The sequence below is a fragment of the Lissotriton vulgaris genome, chromosome 4_1, assembly GCF_964263255.1.
Source record: "Lissotriton vulgaris chromosome 4_1, aLisVul1.2, whole genome shotgun sequence".
Lineage (NCBI taxonomy): Eukaryota > Metazoa > Chordata > Amphibia > Caudata > Salamandridae > Lissotriton > Lissotriton vulgaris.
This window is the reverse complement of record NC_141691.1, coordinates 1032408034-1032427207: the sequence shown is the minus strand read 5'-3', so window position 1 is coordinate 1032427207 and position 19174 is coordinate 1032408034.

The following is a 19174-nucleotide window of genomic DNA, read 5'->3' as shown; positions in this document are numbered from 1 at the left end:
GTTTCCACAGTGCAGGAACAATAGCAGTGAAAAAGGAGGAATGGATATATTGATATAGATTATGTTAGCACCTAGTCACTCTAAAACACACTAGGAGGTTTATGTGCTGCCTACAAGAGCTCAGCGCTTGGAGGAGCAGAAGTCAAACCACCACTTCCGAGGAGGATACCAGGAATCAGACACGAAACACGAACGCTGGCGCTCAGAACCCGGAAGAGCTCGGAGAGACCCGGAAGTGACGTTGCCTTGGAAACAACAACAAGAACGAGAAGTGCCTGTCTTCCCGAAGCGTCGCATTTTATACAGGCGGAGATTTTTGTGGCAGCGTTAACCTGGGCACATTCATGACAATACCTATGCAGTCCTGCAATCACACTGTCACTCCCTGTGTACTCCTCCAGTCACCCAGCCACTACCATGTACTAATCCAAACACTTCTCCAATAGCCAAGCACTTACAAGTTCACCATGCACTCTCCTTGCTGTACTCTATTTATCTACTCAGTACCAATGTACTCATGCAATGATCCAGTCACAAACACATGCACTGCTACAATACCTCGAGGACTACCTATGCAGTCCAGTAATCTCCCTGGTACTATCCTCCAATCACCCAGCCAGTCCTATGTGCTTATCCAATCACTGGCCCAAAAGCTGAGCACTTTCCTTGTAGCACTCTAATCATCCAGTCACTACTCATGCAATGACCCGGGCATTAACTCATGGCAAATAGAAAGGAGGTCATGCTAATCACAGGGGTAGCCCAACGCATAGTGTTCCCTAGTATATGTAGGTGTTTTCACTGTATTCTAAATGTCTTTTAGAATAGCACTGGCTCTAGGCCTGGTTAGTCAAAGTTAGTCAGCACCCATCAGCAAAAGATTGGGGACACAGGAGGACTTTCTGCTCCTCTGTTGGTTCTTTTGTGCACATCTCTTCTTCTTCATGCACTTTTCTTCATGTTTCTGGACTTCGATTGCCGCTTTCTGCATTTGTCTTGCTTCTTTCTATGCTTTTCTTAGTCTTTCTTCACATGTCCTACCTTTTTACGCATAGTTAGAAATTAACATTTAAAAAACCTTAGCATTTCACTGAAAAAAAGAGATGTAATAGTTATAAATTTTCATTTTAACAACCTTTGAAATTCACTGAAAAAACATAGGTTTTAGGGCCTTTATAGTTAGAAATTAGCATTTAAAAAACCTTAGAAATTCACGGAAAAAACATAGATTTCAGGGACGTTATAGTTAATTGGAGATTTCACTCATACGAAACCATAGAAATTCAGCTGTAATAGATAGTAGACCTAATTGTAACTCGTGCCCCCGCAAAGCACTGCTGATGACGTCACATATTACATCACTCATGACATGCTCAGTGACATCACTCAGGACATCTCAAATGACATCACTGATGACATCATCCACGTGATCATCTGATGCACCTCCTCATACCCTAATAAAATCTTTTTTACACCTTCGCTAAAATACAGACCACCAATATCAAAACCATAGACAGACCAATAGTAGTTAGTACATACCTGTTCAGTGATTCATATGTCTACACACACATTCACCCACTAACCCATACACTAACCCATACAGTCATTCATCTATACAGAAACTGATATATCCTCTCATACACCCATATAGACACTCCTACACTGCCACTAACCCAAAGAGTTACTCATACACCTGGTCAGTCATGCAAAGAAACTATCACACACCCATTTCCTTGCTTATACAGTCATATACACACCACCACACTTATTTATACAGATACTAACACATACTTACTCTCTTAAACAATCACTTATAGAAACAGACACTCATCCATACATATACTCTTGCAATCACTCACTCTCACATATAGTAATTTATATTCTCCAACACTCATATATATTGCTTTAAAACATATGTAGTTACTCACATATTTACCACTGAGATATCCATTTACTCACCAACACACCCATACACCCCCCCACCCATATAGCTGTTTCCATATGCACTCTCGAACCTATACACCCAGTGAAACAACCACTCACATATCTATGCACAGAGTAACACACCCCCCACCCACCCACAAAGACACTCAGGCACCCATGCAAATACTCAGACAACCAATACATAACCCAGATAGCCACTCATGTAGCTACTCACCAAGCCATGCAGCCGCTTACACACTAAATAATAGACTGATAAAGACACAGTTTAGTCTCTAACCCATGCATTCAGTAAGACACATTTATTTACTGACTTATACAGTCAGTCACACACCTATTAACTCATCCATTCAGACACTCATACACCCACTCATACCTCACTACACCTTGGCATATATATACATAAAAAACATAGTTTTATAATTTACAGAGACACACTTTCACAGGATGATGCCATCAGTGATGTCATTTGAGGTGTCATAAGTAATGTCATCAGTGATGTCACTGAGCATGTCATGAGTGATGTATAATGTGACATCATCAGCAGTGCATTGCGGGGGAGCGAGTTATATGGTTTTGTACGAGTGAAATCTCCAACTAACTATAACGTCCCTAAAACTTATGTTTTTTTCAGTAAATTTCTAAGGTTTTTTAAATGATAATTTCTAACTATATTGTCCCTGAAACCTATGGTTTTTTCAGCATATATATATATATATATATAGATATATATATATATATATATATATATATATATATATATATATATATATATATATATATATCTATATATATATATATATATATATATATATATTACCTACTGGCTATCGCCAGTAGGTATATATAGTTAGAATTTTTTCTCTATGGGACTTTTGAAAATTCTATGTCTAATAACTTTGGCGTTTGTGGACGGAATCGGCTGAAATTTTCAGGAAAATGGCACATTTGGTTTCTGAGCAGCCCCTGAAAATTTGGTGGGGTTTCGTCAAGGGGGGGCTGAGAAAAAAGGGGGGTCCCAAAACGCGTTTTTTGCATTGAGTTTTCCATAGGGCGGTTGGACTCACTTTTAGCTCGAACGGCTGAATGGATTTGCACGAAACTTGGCAAAATTGTAGGGACTGTTAGCCCGATGTGCCTTTGCTAGGTCTCAATATATGTGCTACAGTAGTTTTTGAGAAATTAACGTTCAAACCAAGATATATATCTGTAACAGCGCTCTGGGCAGCGATCCGGTCCGCTTACTTTTCGCTTATCGGAACTTTGCGCGCAGAAAGCTGATTGGCTCTCCGGTGTCTGTCAACATTCTAAACAGTCCGGAGCGGACGCCATCTTGTCTCTCGGTAGGATCGAGAGAGAAGAAGAGGTGGAAAACGAAGGGGGAATTTAATGAAAGGGGGCAAGGTATCCCCCTCTTGACCCCCTAGGAATGTTGTTGGGGTTATTAAAGGGTCCCGTGGGGAAAATAAAAAAAAAATGATTTTTCACGGTAGAAGCGCGGCCGCGAACTGGTAGCGAAACGGGAATTCGCCATTTTGTGCTTCGTAAATTAAATTACTAGTTATAAGTGGGTGCGGGAGACGTATCCTAATCCCCTATGTTTCCTGAGTGTGGGTGAGGAGGCTGATATATGTTGATACATCTCTTCCAGCGGCTGTGCGTGAGCTTTTTTTTTTTTTTTGCTGCGTGACAGTCCGGAGCGGCCGCCATCTTGTCTCTCGGTAGGATCGAGAGAGAAGAAAAGGTGAAAAACTAAGGGGGAATTTAATGAAAGGGGGCAAGGTATCCCCCTCTTGACCCCCTAGGAATGTTGTTGGGGTTATTAAAGGGTCCCGTGGGGAAAATAAAAAAAAAATGATTTTTCACGGTAGAAGCGCTTCACGGGCCGCGAACTGGGCCGCAAACTGGTAGCGAAACGGGAATTCGCCATTTTGTGCTTCGTTAATTAAAGTACTAGGTATAAGGGGGTGCGGGAGACGTATCCTAATCCCCTATGTTTCCTGAGGGTGGCTGAGGAGGCTGATATATGTTGATACATCTCTTCCAGCGGCTGCGCCATCTTGCCTTTTTTCGAATGCCACAATTTTGTCGTGCACGGCAGCCATTTTAGATGCCAGGCTGGTCCCAGGCTATCACCTAACCCTGCGGATGTAGTTTATGGCCCCAGCTGTAGAGAATTCAGACATGCCAATCCTCCTGATTCAGGCGTGTGAGTACTGATTTCAGTGCTAGTCTCCCGCCTCCCGATTTCTGCAAGCAAAAACCCGGGGGCATATTACGAACAACTAGCGATAATTTTTGTCTCTAACTTGTTTAGAGACAAAAATTATCGCCGCACATCGGCGATTTTTATCGCAGATAAACCTTGCTATTATCGCAGAAAAGTCAGCGATATTCATGTATTATCGACCTAATGCTCTTAGCCATGTTATCCACCTCCCATTGGATAACATGGCTAAGAACTGCTCAGGGCAGGTGTTAGATTTTGGAGATATTCGCGCTTAGCGCGAATATCTCCAAAAGTTGGTAATAGAAGGTAGCGATGTTAGGGACTGTTTCCAGTCGCTAACATCTTGGCACGCCACTTTGCATGTCATTAGTGATAAGTATCACTGACATGCAAAGCGGGGCCCAAGATGGTCGCTATCTCCTTTTAGCTGTCACTAACTGGTGTTAGCGACAGCTTGATAATAGGGAAATAATTTTATCTCCGCTTTCATGGTTTTTAAAGCCAAAAAAGCGGAGATAAACCCCCTTGATAATATGCCTCACGATTCCTTGGGGGTTTCAGCTGACAGGGCTTGGTATTGTGTTACATGGTAATTTTTCCATGAAACGTCAGAGGGTCGATGCAGGGGTTCTAGAAGAGGTGATAAACCATTTAAGCCTCATGAACAAGCGCATGGTCTTTTAAAGATTTGTGAAGTACTCGGGGCGGCGGTGTGTGTGTGCCCTCTTTCAGGAGCGGGCGGGGGGGCACTGCCAGCAACTTGCCAGGTCAGGTAGTGTTCAACACGTGCATCACCCTTTCTCTGCCTGCTATTGCGCTCCATGCTTCGGAAAGGTAAGAAAAAGAACGTGCATTTGAGTTTGAAATGTCCGATCCTGCAGCAGCACACTTCCAAAGCCCACACATGACAATAACCCGATTCAAGGCCCCATTCACCCGTTTTTAAAAAAATAGATAACACTCCAACAAAATAAGGTTATAAAACTTTATTAACTACTAACTTTAACGAACGGAACAAAAACTAAAAACATTTAAACATTTCTCAATACAAAAAGCAACAATGGTTAGAAGCTGTCTTTTGTGCGAATAGTCCCAAGGCAGCACAACGTGCAGAGTTCTGGACGGCACCCAGGTGATGTCGCCTGGGTGCCGCACTGGTTTAGGGATCCTACAATGCTGCTCCGAAAATTGGCGTGGGGCGTCCCGGGTGGGGCGGGGGGAGGCCTCGTCAGTAGCGGTCTGTTGTGCGAATAGTCCCAAGGCAGCACAACGTGCAGAGTTCTGGACGGCACCCAGGTGATGTCGCCTGGGTGCCGCACTGGTTTAGGGATCCTACAATGCAGCACAGAAAAACAGCGTGGGGCGTCCCGGGTGGTGCGGGGGGAGGCCTCGTCAGTAGCGGTCTGTGTCCAGTGTCACATGTCTGACACAACATGTACGACAGGTACCCAGGTGATGTCCAGTAAACTGCCGCACTGGTTTTGGTATCCTACAATGCTGCTCCGAAAATTGGCGTGCGGCGGCCCGGGGGGGGGGGGGGCGTGGGGGAGCCGGCGTGAACGGGCCTCCCCAGGTGGCGGCCATCTAGCTGAGTTGCGCTCGCTCTTGCGGCCACAGCGTCTCGCTCACCATGTTGTTGAGTTGCTCCCACTCTTGCAGTGCAGCGATAGGCGGCTGCCACATGGCTCTTAAAATGGCGGACAGCTCCTCGGTTTTAGGCCTGGTCCACTGAAATGGTCCTGGGACACTTTGGAACTCGGACGCTTGCCTGCTAGGGCTTGGGTTCCATTCTCGAAAAGCGTCCCCTCAGCCGTGAAGATTGTATAATAGTCTTGGGGGCCCCCGACTCCCGCAGGCTTCCGGTGGGGAGCGGCTGCCATGATTGCTCGCGGAATGACCACGACGGAGCCACGAGATGGTGGTGCTCTCATGCTGACGCCAGCTTCAGTCTGAATGATCCAGAAACAAGGTGGGGCTTTCATCGTTTGGGAAAAAAAAATGTTCTAAACCAATGAAAAGTGTTATTTTTAGGTCATATGACCAAGCCTTCCATCTTTAGGAAACCAAAAGTAAAATGAACCAATGAAAAGTTTTATAAACAAGTCACATGACCTGTTATGCGGCATAGGGCTACAAAAAGCGTAGAAAATCCGTTGGCACGTGAGGCGGCGTCAGTAGCGGACCGATGTGCGAATAGGCCGAAGGCAGCACAACGGGCCGAGATCCGGATGGTACCGAGGTGGTGTCCAGCTAATTGCCGCACTGGTGTGGCCATCCTACAATGCTGCGCCGAAAGACGGCGTGTCCAGCTGAATTGCGGTCACTGTTGCGGTACAGTGACTCGAACGCGCCGAGATCCGGATGGCACCGAGGTGGTGTCCAGCAAATTGCCGCACTGGTGTGGCCATCCTACAATGCTGCGCCGAAAGACGGCGTGTCCAGCTGAATTGCGGTCACTGTTGCGGTACAGTGACTCGAACGCGCCGAGATCCGGATGGCACCGAGGTGGTGTCCAGCAAATTGCCGCACTGGTGTGGCATCCTACAATGCTGCGCCGAAAGACGGCGTGTCCAGCTGAGTTGCGGTCACTGTTGCGGTACAGTGAGTCGAACGCGCCGAGATCTGGATGGCCCCGATGTTGTGTCCAGCAAGTTGCCGCACTGGTGTGGCCATCCTACAATGCTGCGCCGAAAGTCGGCGTGGGGTGCCCCGTTGGCTTATGAGGTGATGTCAGTAGTGGACCGATGTGTGAATAGGTCGGAACCAGCACAAGGCACCAAGATCCGAATGGCAAGTCCTGGATGTTGAGTGCCTCAGTTGAGATTTCTGAGCAGTGCTTGTAAGACTGTCTGAAGCTTATTTGCACCTGCTGCAGCTTCACTAGGTCCAGCGGAACTTTTTGCCTTTTCCTTTCTGCTTCTTTTCCTACAATGCGTTTCATCTGAAGACACGACCAGGTCCCTGAATGTGTGCAGGGGGACGCTATTGATTGAATGAACGCGTCGAGATCTGGATGGCACCGAGGTGGTGTCCAGCAAATTGCCGCACTGGTGTGGCCATCCTACAATGCTGCGCCGAAAGTCGGCGTGGGGTGCCCCGTTGGTTTATGAGGTGATGTCAGTAGTGGACCGATGTGTGAATAGGTCGGAACCAGCACAAGGCGCCCTGCACTGTTGAGCCTTTTTCAATGCCTGTTTTTTGTTGTTTCCCCTCCATCAAAAACAAAACAAAAATACAAGGCGCCAAGATCCGAATGGCAAGTCCTGGATGTTGAGTGCCTCAGTTGAGAGTTCTGAGCAGTGCTTGTAAGACTGTCTGAAGCTTATTTGCACCTGCTGCAGCTTCACTAGGTCCGGCGGAACTTTTTTCCTTTTCCTTTCTGCTTCTTTTCCTACAATGCGTTTCATCTGAAGACACGACCAGGTCCCTGAATGTGTGCAGGGGGACGCTATTGATTGAATGAAAATGGCGGCTTGACACAAAGCTGACTCAAGCGTTACTGTTGGTGCTATACAGACAAAAATTGGTTTTCAGTTTGTACATTCTTCAGGTTTTTTTTTTCCATCCAAGTCTGATTGAGAGTTTGTAGAAAAATGGCTTCAGATTTTCCACATACTACTCTTCAACATTCTTCCTAAATGTAACAATGTGAAACTCACTAGGAGAACGGCTGTTTCTGTTTCCTTTCAAAATGCTGCCACCGATATTTTCTGAATGGAAGACACCATCTTGTAGCATAAAGGGCCGAAAGGGTTTCTGGTCTGGCCGATGGTTGGTGGAGACATTTTGACTATATCTTGGACCTGCCCGGCCTCGCCCAAAATGGCGCCGGTATAAATGGGACTCGTAACTCTTTGCCCGCAAATGTATATCTAGAAAATGTTATTGTAAGTGGCCCTGTCGTATTTTAATTACAAAATGTACGTCCACCGATTCCGCAACTGTTAGACACCTTTGTTCTTGTCACCTAATGGCCCGCTCGTTACGTTCTTCTACAGTGTAAATGTCTCCTCATCATATACGATTTCAGTTTGCTCCGTGGCCGGCCCACGTGGTTATAGGCCCGTATTTGTATACTGACATTTTCACAATAAAGGTTTTTAAAACAAAACACGGTAGTAGTATTTTCATTTGTAAAGTTTTTACTTTTAGTGACTGTTTTCGAATCAGTAAAAGGCAAGTGAAATAAAGCAGTCCAATTACATGACGGATAAAAGGTATAATATGTAGGAACGCAGTAAAGATAAATGGTCAAGGGCAGTTTTTCATGTCTGCAACATAAAGTGATCGATAAGAATCTGATAATCAGGCGTATCGGCGACTAAGACAGCAGGCCGAATCTCTTTTACTCAACGGCTCCGTCATGGAAGGAAGAAACGCCCTTTTTCTCGAAAAAGGAATATATTTTACTTGCAAGACAGTTGTAAATTTTCCGGGAAAGTACATTAGCCTGGAATATTATAACATATGTTTGAAAAAAAAATATTGTTCGAAAATAATAAAAAGCGTAATTTTTAGGTCATATGACCAAGCTTTTCATCATTAAATTAACAAAAGTAAAATGAACCAATGAAAAGTTTTATTAACAAGTCACATGACCTGTTATGCTTACGTTACGCGCTGCGCGCCGCGCCTCGGATCACTTCCGGGTGCGCTAACGCGGCGTGTCATAAAACGCATTACGCGACAACGTAGGTCAAGAATATAGTCTAAATGTCTCCACCAACCAGCGTTCAGAACACAACCCCTTTCAGCAGTCCAAAAAGTTCTGTTAAATGACAACAGAGGGGACAGGCAACAAGAACCATCAGTCAAAGAGGGGAGGGCAAGTTCTTCTCTTCCGGGTCATGTTGGGGCGCTACCGGAACTGATCGAATTGGTAGTCTACAGTGTTTCTGGATGTTTCAGACTAAAGCTGGCGTCAGCATGAGACCACTACCATCTCGTAGCTCCGTCGTGGCCATTCCACGAGCAATCATGGCAGCCGCTCCCCACCAGAAGCCTGCGGGAGTCGGAGGCCCCCAAGACTTTTGTAGAATCTTCACGGCTGAGGGGACGCTTTTCGAGAATGGGACCCAAGCCCTAGCAGACAAGCGTCCGAGTTCCAAGGTGTCCCAGGGCCATTTTAGTGGACCAGGCCCAAAACCGAAGAGCCGGCCGCCATTTTGAGAGTCCTGTGGCAGCCGCCTATCGCTGCACCGCAAGAGCGGGCGCATCTCAACTACATGGTGAGCGAGACGCTGTAGTCGCAAGAGCGGGCGGTAAACAGCTGAATGGCGGAAGAGGCACAGTGTAGCAAAAGCGGGCGGAATGGCAACTAAAACGATAAAGGGGCGCCCCACTACAGCTTGTCTTCAGGTCAAACGGATTGTGGGACAAGGTCCAGAATTGAAGAGTCATCAAAAGGCAAAAAGTTCCGCCGGACCCCGGGAGCCGGCCGCCTATGTCGGGGGCGATCTCAGGCTACACCAGTGCTATAAGACTTGGGGAGGGTGTCGGAGCAAAGCGTCTTCTCCGAGTCCATGGCCATCACACCGCCCCTCAGGGGCCTCCGTCAAGCTGTTTAGGAAGGTAACATATCACATTGTTTTCTAATGCAGTCAGGTCCACAAACGACACTCACTTACTTTGAGAATAGTGAAGCTGCAGTAGGTGGAAATAAGCTTCAGACAGTGTTACAAGCACTGCTCAGAACTCTTAACTATGGCACCCAACATCCAGAACTTATGCTATTTGAGAATGGTAGTGACATCGAAGCATCTCAGGGACCAAAACCATTAACGTACTTTCACGTATGAAAATCTTACTTGGGGAGGGGGCAGGAGCGAAGCGCCCCCTCCCAGTCAGCGCCACCACACCGTATGTTGAAAATCTGAAGCCATCGTTCTACAAAGTCAACCAAACTTGGATTGAAAAATCTAGAAAAATGTACAAACTGAAAACCAGTTTTGGTCTGCATAGCATCAGTAACAACGCTTGAGTCAGCTTTGTGTCAAGCCGCCATTTTGATTCAACAAAGCACAGGCATTGAAAAAGGCTGAAATTCAGAACTCTAAACTATGGCACCCAACATCCAGGAGCTTGCTATCCGGATCTTGGAGCCTTGTGCTGTTTTCGATCTATTCACACATCGGTCCACTACTGACATCATCTTATAAACCAACGTTATGTAAATAGTTTTTTAATAAAACATGTACGACAGGTACCCAGGTGATGTCCAGTAAACTGCCGCACTGGTTTTGGTATCCTACAATGCTGCTCCGAAAATTGGCGTGCGGCGGCCCGGGGGGGGGGGCGTGGGGGAGCCGGCGTGAACGGGCCTCCCCAGGTGGCGGCCATCTAGCTGAGTTGCGCTCGCTCTTGCGGCCACAGCGTCTCGCTCACCATGTTGTTGAGTTGCTCCCACTCTTGCAGTGCAGCGATAGGCGGCTGCCACATGGCTCTTAAAATGGCGGACAGCTCCTCGGTTTTAGGCCTGGTCCACTGAAATGGTCCTGGGACACTTTGGAACTCGGACGCTTGCCTGCTAGGGCTTGGGTTCCATTCTCGAAAAGCGTCCCCTCAGCCGTGAAGATTGTATAATAGTCTTGGGGGCCCCCGACTCCCGCAGGCTTCCGGTGGGGAGCGGCTGCCATGATTGCTCGCGGAATGACCACGACGGAGCCACGAGATGGTGGTGCTCTCATGCTGACGCCAGCTTCAGTCTGAATGATCCAGAAACAAGGTGGGGCTTTCATCGTTTGGGAAAAAAAAATGTTCTAAACCAATGAAAAGTGTTATTTTTAGGTCATATGACCAAGCCTTCCATCTTTAGGAAACCAAAAGTAAAATGAACCAATGAAAAGTTTTATAAACAAGTCACATGACCTGTTATGCGGCATAGGGCTACAAAAAGCGTAGAAAATCCGTTGGCACGTGAGGCGGCGTCAGTAGCGGACCGATGTGCGAATAGGCCGAAGGCAGCACAACGGGCCGAGATCCGGATGGTACCGAGGTGGTGTCCAGCTAATTGCCGCACTGGTGTGGCCATCCTACAATGCTGCGCCGAAAGACGGCGTGTCCAGCTGAATTGCGGTCACTGTTGCGGTACAGTGACTCGAACGCGCCGAGATCCGGATGGCACCGAGGTGGTGTCCAGCAAATTGCCGCACTGGTGTGGCCATCCTACAATGCTGCGCCGAAAGACGGCGTGTCCAGCTGAATTGCGGTCACTGTTGCGGTACAGTGACTCGAACGCGCCGAGATCCGGATGGCACCGAGGTGGTGTCCAGCAAATTGCCGCACTGGTGTGGCATCCTACAATGCTGCGCCGAAAGACGGCGTGTCCAGCTGAGTTGCGGTCACTGTTGCGGTACAGTGAGTCGAACGCGCCGAGATCTGGATGGCCCCGATGTTGTGTCCAGCAAGTTGCCGCACTGGTGTGGCCATCCTACAATGCTGCGCCGAAAGTCGGCGTGGGGTGCCCCGTTGGCTTATGAGGTGATGTCAGTAGTGGACCGATGTGTGAATAGGTCGGAACCAGCACAAGGCACCAAGATCCGAATGGCAAGTCCTGGATGTTGAGTGCCTCAGTTGAGATTTCTGAGCAGTGCTTGTAAGACTGTCTGAAGCTTATTTGCACCTGCTGCAGCTTCACTAGGTCCAGCGGAACTTTTTGCCTTTTCCTTTCTGCTTCTTTTCCTACAATGCGTTTCATCTGAAGACACGACCAGGTCCCTGAATGTGTGCAGGGGGACGCTATTGATTGAATGAACGCGTCGAGATCTGGATGGCACCGAGGTGGTGTCCAGCAAATTGCCGCACTGGTGTGGCCATCCTACAATGCTGCGCCGAAAGTCGGCGTGGGGTGCCCCGTTGGTTTATGAGGTGATGTCAGTAGTGGACCGATGTGTGAATAGGTCGGAACCAGCACAAGGCGCCCTGCACTGTTGAGCCTTTTTCAATGCCTGTTTTTTGTTGTTTCCCCTCCATCAAAAACAAAACAAAAATACAAGGCGCCAAGATCCGAATGGCAAGTCCTGGATGTTGAGTGCCTCAGTTGAGAGTTCTGAGCAGTGCTTGTAAGACTGTCTGAAGCTTATTTGCACCTGCTGCAGCTTCACTAGGTCCGGCGGAACTTTTTTCCTTTTCCTTTCTGCTTCTTTTCCTACAATGCGTTTCATCTGAAGACACGACCAGGTCCCTGAATGTGTGCAGGGGGACGCTATTGATTGAATGAAAATGGCGGCTTGACACAAAGCTGACTCAAGCGTTACTGTTGGTGCTATACAGACAAAAATTGGTTTTCAGTTTGTACATTCTTCAGGTTTTTTTTTTCCATCCAAGTCTGATTGAGAGTTTGTAGAAAAATGGCTTCAGATTTTCCACATACTACTCTTCAACATTCTTCCTAAATGTAACAATGTGAAACTCACTAGGAGAACGGCTGTTTCTGTTTCCTTTCAAAATGCTGCCACCGATATTTTCTGAATGGAAGACACCATCTTGTAGCATAAAGGGCCGAAAGGGGTTCTGGTCTGGCCGATGGTTGGTGGAGACATTTTGACTATATCTTGGACCTGCCCGGCCTCGCCCAAAATGGCGCCGGTATAAATGGGACTCGTAACTCTTTGCCCGCAAATGTATATCTAGAAAATGTTATTGTAAGTGGCCCTGTCGTATTTTAATTACAAAATGTACGTCCACCGATTCCGCAACTGTTAGACACCTTTGTTCTTGTCACCTAATGGCCCGCTCGTTACGTTCTTCTACAGTGTAAATGTCTCCTCATCATATACGATTTCAGTTTGCTCCGTGGCCGGCCCACGTGGTTATAGGCCCGTATTTGTATACTGACATTTTCACAATAAAGGTTTTTAAAACAAAACACGGTAGTAGTATTTTCATTTGTAAAGTTTTTACTTTTAGTGACTGTTTTCGAATCAGTAAAAGGCAAGTGAAATAAAGCAGTCCAATTACATGACGGATAAAAGGTATAATATGTAGGAACGCAGTAAAGATAAATGGTCAAGGGCAGTTTTTCATGTCTGCAACATAAAGTGATCGATAAGAATCTGATAATCAGGCGTATCGGCGACTAAGACAGCAGGCCGAATCTCTTTTACTCAACGGCTCCGTCATGGAAGGAAGAAACGCCCTTTTTCTCGAAAAAGGAATATATTTTACTTGCAAGACAGTTGTAAATTTTCCGGGAAAGTACATTAGCCTGGAATATTATAACATATGTTTGAAAAAAAAATATTGTTCGAAAATAATAAAAAGCGTAATTTTTAGGTCATATGACCAAGCTTTTCATCATTAAATTAACAAAAGTAAAATGAACCAATGAAAAGTTTTATTAACAAGTCACATGACCTGTTATGCTTACGTTACGCGCTGCGCGCCGCGCCTCGGATCACTTCCGGGTGCGCTAACGCGGCGTGTCATAAAACGCATTACGCGACAACGTAGGTCAAGAATATAGTCTAAATGTCTCCACCAACCAGCGTTCAGAACACAACCCCTTTCAGCAGTCCAAAAAGTTCTGTTAAATGACAACAGAGGGGACAGGCAACAAGAACCATCAGTCAAAGAGGGGAGGGCAAGTTCTTCTCTTCCGGGTCATGTTGGGGCGCTACCGGAACTGATCGAATTGGTAGTCTACAGTGTTTCTGGATGTTTCAGACTAAAGCTGGCGTCAGCATGAGACCACTACCATCTCGTAGCTCCGTCGTGGCCATTCCACGAGCAATCATGGCAGCCGCTCCCCACCAGAAGCCTGCGGGAGTCGGAGGCCCCCAAGACTTTTGTAGAATCTTCACGGCTGAGGGGACGCTTTTCGAGAATGGGACCCAAGCCCTAGCAGACAAGCGTCCGAGTTCCAAGGTGTCCCAGGGCCATTTTAGTGGACCAGGCCCAAAACCGAAGAGCCGGCCGCCATTTTGAGAGTCCTGTGGCAGCCGCCTATCGCTGCACCGCAAGAGCGGGCGCATCTCAACTACATGGTGAGCGAGACGCTGTAGTCGCAAGAGCGGGCGGTAAACAGCTGAATGGCGGAAGAGGCACAGTGTAGCAAAAGCGGGCGGAATGGCAACTAAAACGATAAAGGGGCGCCCCACTACAGCTTGTCTTCAGGTCAAACGGATTGTGGGACAAGGTCCAGAATTGAAGAGTCATCAAAAGGCAAAAAGTTCCGCCGGACCCCGGGAGCCGGCCGCCTATGTCGGGGGCGATCTCAGGCTACACCAGTGCTATAAGACTTGGGGAGGGTGTCGGAGCAAAGCGTCTTCTCCGAGTCCATGGCCATCACACCGCCCCTCAGGGGCCTCCGTCAAGCTGTTTAGGAAGGTAACATATCACATTGTTTTCTAATGCAGTCAGGTCCACAAACGACACTCACTTACTTTGAGAATAGTGAAGCTGCAGTAGGTGGAAATAAGCTTCAGACAGTGTTACAAGCACTGCTCAGAACTCTTAACTATGGCACCCAACATCCAGAACTTATGCTATTTGAGAATGGTAGTGACATCGAAGCATCTCAGGGACCAAAACCATTAACGTACTTTCACGTATGAAAATCTTACTTGGGGAGGGGGCAGGAGCGAAGCGCCCCCTCCCAGTCAGCGCCACCACACCGTATGTTGAAAATCTGAAGCCATCGTTCTACAAAGTCAACCAAACTTGGATTGAAAAATCTAGAAAAATGTACAAACTGAAAACCAGTTTTGGTCTGCATAGCATCAGTAACAACGCTTGAGTCAGCTTTGTGTCAAGCCGCCATTTTGATTCAACAAAGCACAGGCATTGAAAAAGGCTGAAATTCAGAACTCTAAACTATGGCACCCAACATCCAGGAGCTTGCTATCCGGATCTTGGAGCCTTGTGCTGTTTTCGATCTATTCACACATCGGTCCACTACTGACATCATCTTATAAACCAACGTTATGTAAATAGTTTTTTAATAAAATGTTTTACCCTGTTTCTTTGCTGGTGTGTTGTCTATATTTTTAATATTTGCATAGGGTTTGTCGTTATTTTGTGCGGGATGGGTGATGGAGCCGAGCTGTCTTGCAGCCCTCATGGTGTGGAGCTCAGTTCATCTCACTATTTTCGTATTTCTCAAGAAGGGTTGTTCCTAATATTTCTATTTTAGCGAGGTCAAAAAGAGATCCAATTAGTGGCCTACTGATTTTGCTCGATTACTTTTATTTTTTTACACAATTTTTCACTATCTGCAAAGACTAAACAGAGTATTGCGACTTTGTGCTTGTTTGTAAATAGAGAATGATCCAAAGAGAACCAATTCTAAAACAGTAAATGCTTGGACAACAATCAATCAAATGGAGAGACAAGGAGGCACGACGGATTACAACGGGGGTAAAGGCCTGCGTTAACTACCCTTCAGTATCTGCAAAGAGAGAGTACTACTAAGGCAAAAGAGGGGAGGGGGGGGGGGTGCAGCGTTCAAAGCACATCAGCGTGCATAACTACGAAAATGTTTTTATCTATCACGTACTTGACATTTTAAAGCTTTTCATATTTGCTATTAAAAAACCAATGAAATTCACAGAAAAAACCATAGGTTATAGTGGATATATAGTTAGGAATTTGCATTTACAAAACCTTGAAAATTCAATGAAAAAACCATAGGTTATAGGCCATATATAGTTAGGAATTAGCATTTACAAAACCTTATTTTACTCGCATAAAACCATTGAAATTCCATATATAGTTAGAAGCGCTAACTATATATCGCGCACCCGCAATCCACTGCTGATGATGTCACATATTACATCATTCATGACATGGTCAGTGACATCACTGATGACATCACTGATGACATCTCAAATGACATCACTGATGACAACTCAAATGACATCAATGATGACATCTCAAATGACATCACTGATGACATCACTGATGACAACTCAAATGACATCACTGATGACATCTCATTTGTCATCACTGATCACATCACTCATGTGATAATACAATGAACCTCTTCAGACTCTAATATAACCTTACATACACTCAGTATAAACAGACACTCACAGACTGTCACTCATCCATGGAGTTACTCACACACCTAGTCAGTCATGCAAAGAATCAATCACACCTCCATTTCCTCAACTATACAGTTATACACATCTTACTTATTCAAACATATAATAACACATATTTACTCTCTTATATAATCCCTGATACAAGCTCACAGTGATCGATACAGCCACTCACACATTCACTGGCTCTTATGTTCAGTTATTTATATATCTCAACTCTCACATGTATTGTGTTTTACATACGTACTTACTTGCACATGTAGCAATGAGAAATCCATTCACTCACCAACACACCCATGCACAGTCAACCGCCCATATAGCTGTTTCCACATGCACTCTTGAACTCATACTCCTAGTGAATCAACTGCTTACACATCTATGCACAGAGTCACGCACCTCCCAGCCACCCACACACACACTCAGCCTCCCATTCAAATACTTGGGCAACCAATCAATAACCCATATGGCCACTCTTATAGCTACTGATCAACACATGCAGCAGCTTACACAACAACAAACATACTGATGCACGAATTAAGACAGTTTAGTCACTAACCCATGTACTCAGTGAGACACATTTAATCACTCACTCATACAGTCAGTCATGCACCTACTAAATTCTTCATCCAGACACTAATACATCCACTCATTCTTCAATATGTGAAACATATTTAAACTTTACAGACACATACAATCACTGGATGTTGTGATCAGTGATGTCATCAGTGATGTCATTTGAGATGTCATCAGTGATGTCATCAGTGATGTCACTGACCATGTCATGAATGATGTAATATGTGACATCATCAGCAGTGGATTGCGGGTGCGCGATATATAGTTAGCGCTTCTAACTATATATGGAATTTCAATCGTTTTATGCGAGTAAAATAAGGTTTTGTAAATGCTAATTCCTAACTATATATGGCCTATAACCTATGGTTTTTTCATTGAATATATATATATATATATATATATATATATATATATATATATATATATATATATATATATATATATATATATATATATATATATATGTACATACACATATATATATATATTCACTGAAAAAACCATAGGTTATAGACCATATATAGTTAGGGATTAGCATTTAAAAAACCTTATTTTATTTGCACAAAACCATTGAAATTCCATATATAGTTAGTTGCACTAACTATATATCGCGGACCCGCAATCCACTGCTAATGATGTCACATATTACATCATTCATGACATGGTCAGTGACATCACTGATGACATCACTGATGACATCTCAAATGACATCACTGATGACATCACTGATGACAACACCCAGTGACTGTATGTTTCTGTAAAGTTAAAATATGTCTTACATATTGAAGAATGAGTGGATGTATAAGTGTCTGGATGAAGGATTTAGTAGGTGCATGACTGACTGTATGAGAGAATGATTAAATGTGTCTCACTGAGTGCATGGGTTAGTGATTAAAGTGTCTTAATTTGGCAATCATTATTTATGTTCTTCTGTAAACTGCTGCATGTTTAAATCAGTAGCTATATCAGTAACTATATGGGTTATTGAATGGTTGCCCAAGTATTTGTATGGGAGACTGAGTATGTGTGTGGGTGGCTGGGAGGTGTATAACTCTGTGCATAGATGTGTGAGCAGTTGATTCCCTAGGTGTATGGCTTCAAAAGTGCATGTAGAAACAGCTGTATGGACAGTTGACTGTGTGCATGAGTATATTGGTTAGTGAATGGATATCTCAGTTCTACATGTCAAAGTAAGTACATATGTAAAACACACTCCATGTGAGAGTTGACATATATAAATAACTGAACATAAGACCCAGTGAATGTGAGAGTGGCTGTATGAATCATTGTGAACTTGTATCAAGGATTGTATAAGAGAGTAAATATGTGTTAGTATATGTTTGAATAAGTAAGGTGTGTATAACTGTATAGTTGAGGAAATGGAGGTGTGATTGATTCTTTGCATGACTGACTAGGTGTGTGAGTAACTCCATGGATGTGTGACAGTCTGTGAGTGCCTGTTTACACTGAGTGTATCTAAGGTTATATTAGAGTCTGAAGATGTATTATCACATAAATGATATCATCAGTGATGTAATCAGTAATGTCAAATGAGATGTCAGTGATGTCATCAGTGATGTCATTTGAGATGTCATCAGTGATGTCATCAGTGATGTCATTTGAGATGTCATCAGTGATGTCATCAGTGATGTCACTGACCATGTCATGAATGATGTAATATGTGACATCATTAGCAGTGGATTGCGGGTCCGCGATATATAGTTAGTGCAACTAACTATATATGGAATTTCAATGGTTTTGTGCAAATAAAATAAGGTTTTTTAAATGCTAATCCCTAACTATATATGGTCTATAACCTATGGTTTTTTCAGTGAATTTTCAAGGTTTTGTAAATGCAAATTCCTAACTATATATGGTCTATAACCTATGGTTTTTTCTGTGAATTTCATTGGTTTTTTAAAAGCTAATATCTATAGCTGTAAAATATATTCTTTATTAAGTGACGTATCACGTAGCCCGTGAGACACCTCATGATGCATCGCATAACCGTGACGTATCGTCTCTGCAGCGCAAACCAAACCCAAAACGTAAGCGCGCCAAAACACGCTTAAAGTTATATATATATTTTTTTAACCTTAATTAGACAAAATCCACACGTGCACATATCACAAACGTTCAAAAAACACAATATGTCGGACTCCCGTTACGCTGCCGGTTAGCTGCCCGGTTAACGTACCAGGAAGCACCTTTACCGCGAAAAATCACATTTTTTTTTTCACCCCCCAGGGAACTTTAATAGCCCCCTCATCAATCCTAGGGGTTCAGGAGGGGTCTGCCTTACGCCTTTCATTCATTTACACCTTTTTTCCACCTCTTGTCTCTCGATCCCACAGAGAGACAAGATGGCGGCCGCTCCAGACTGTTTACAATG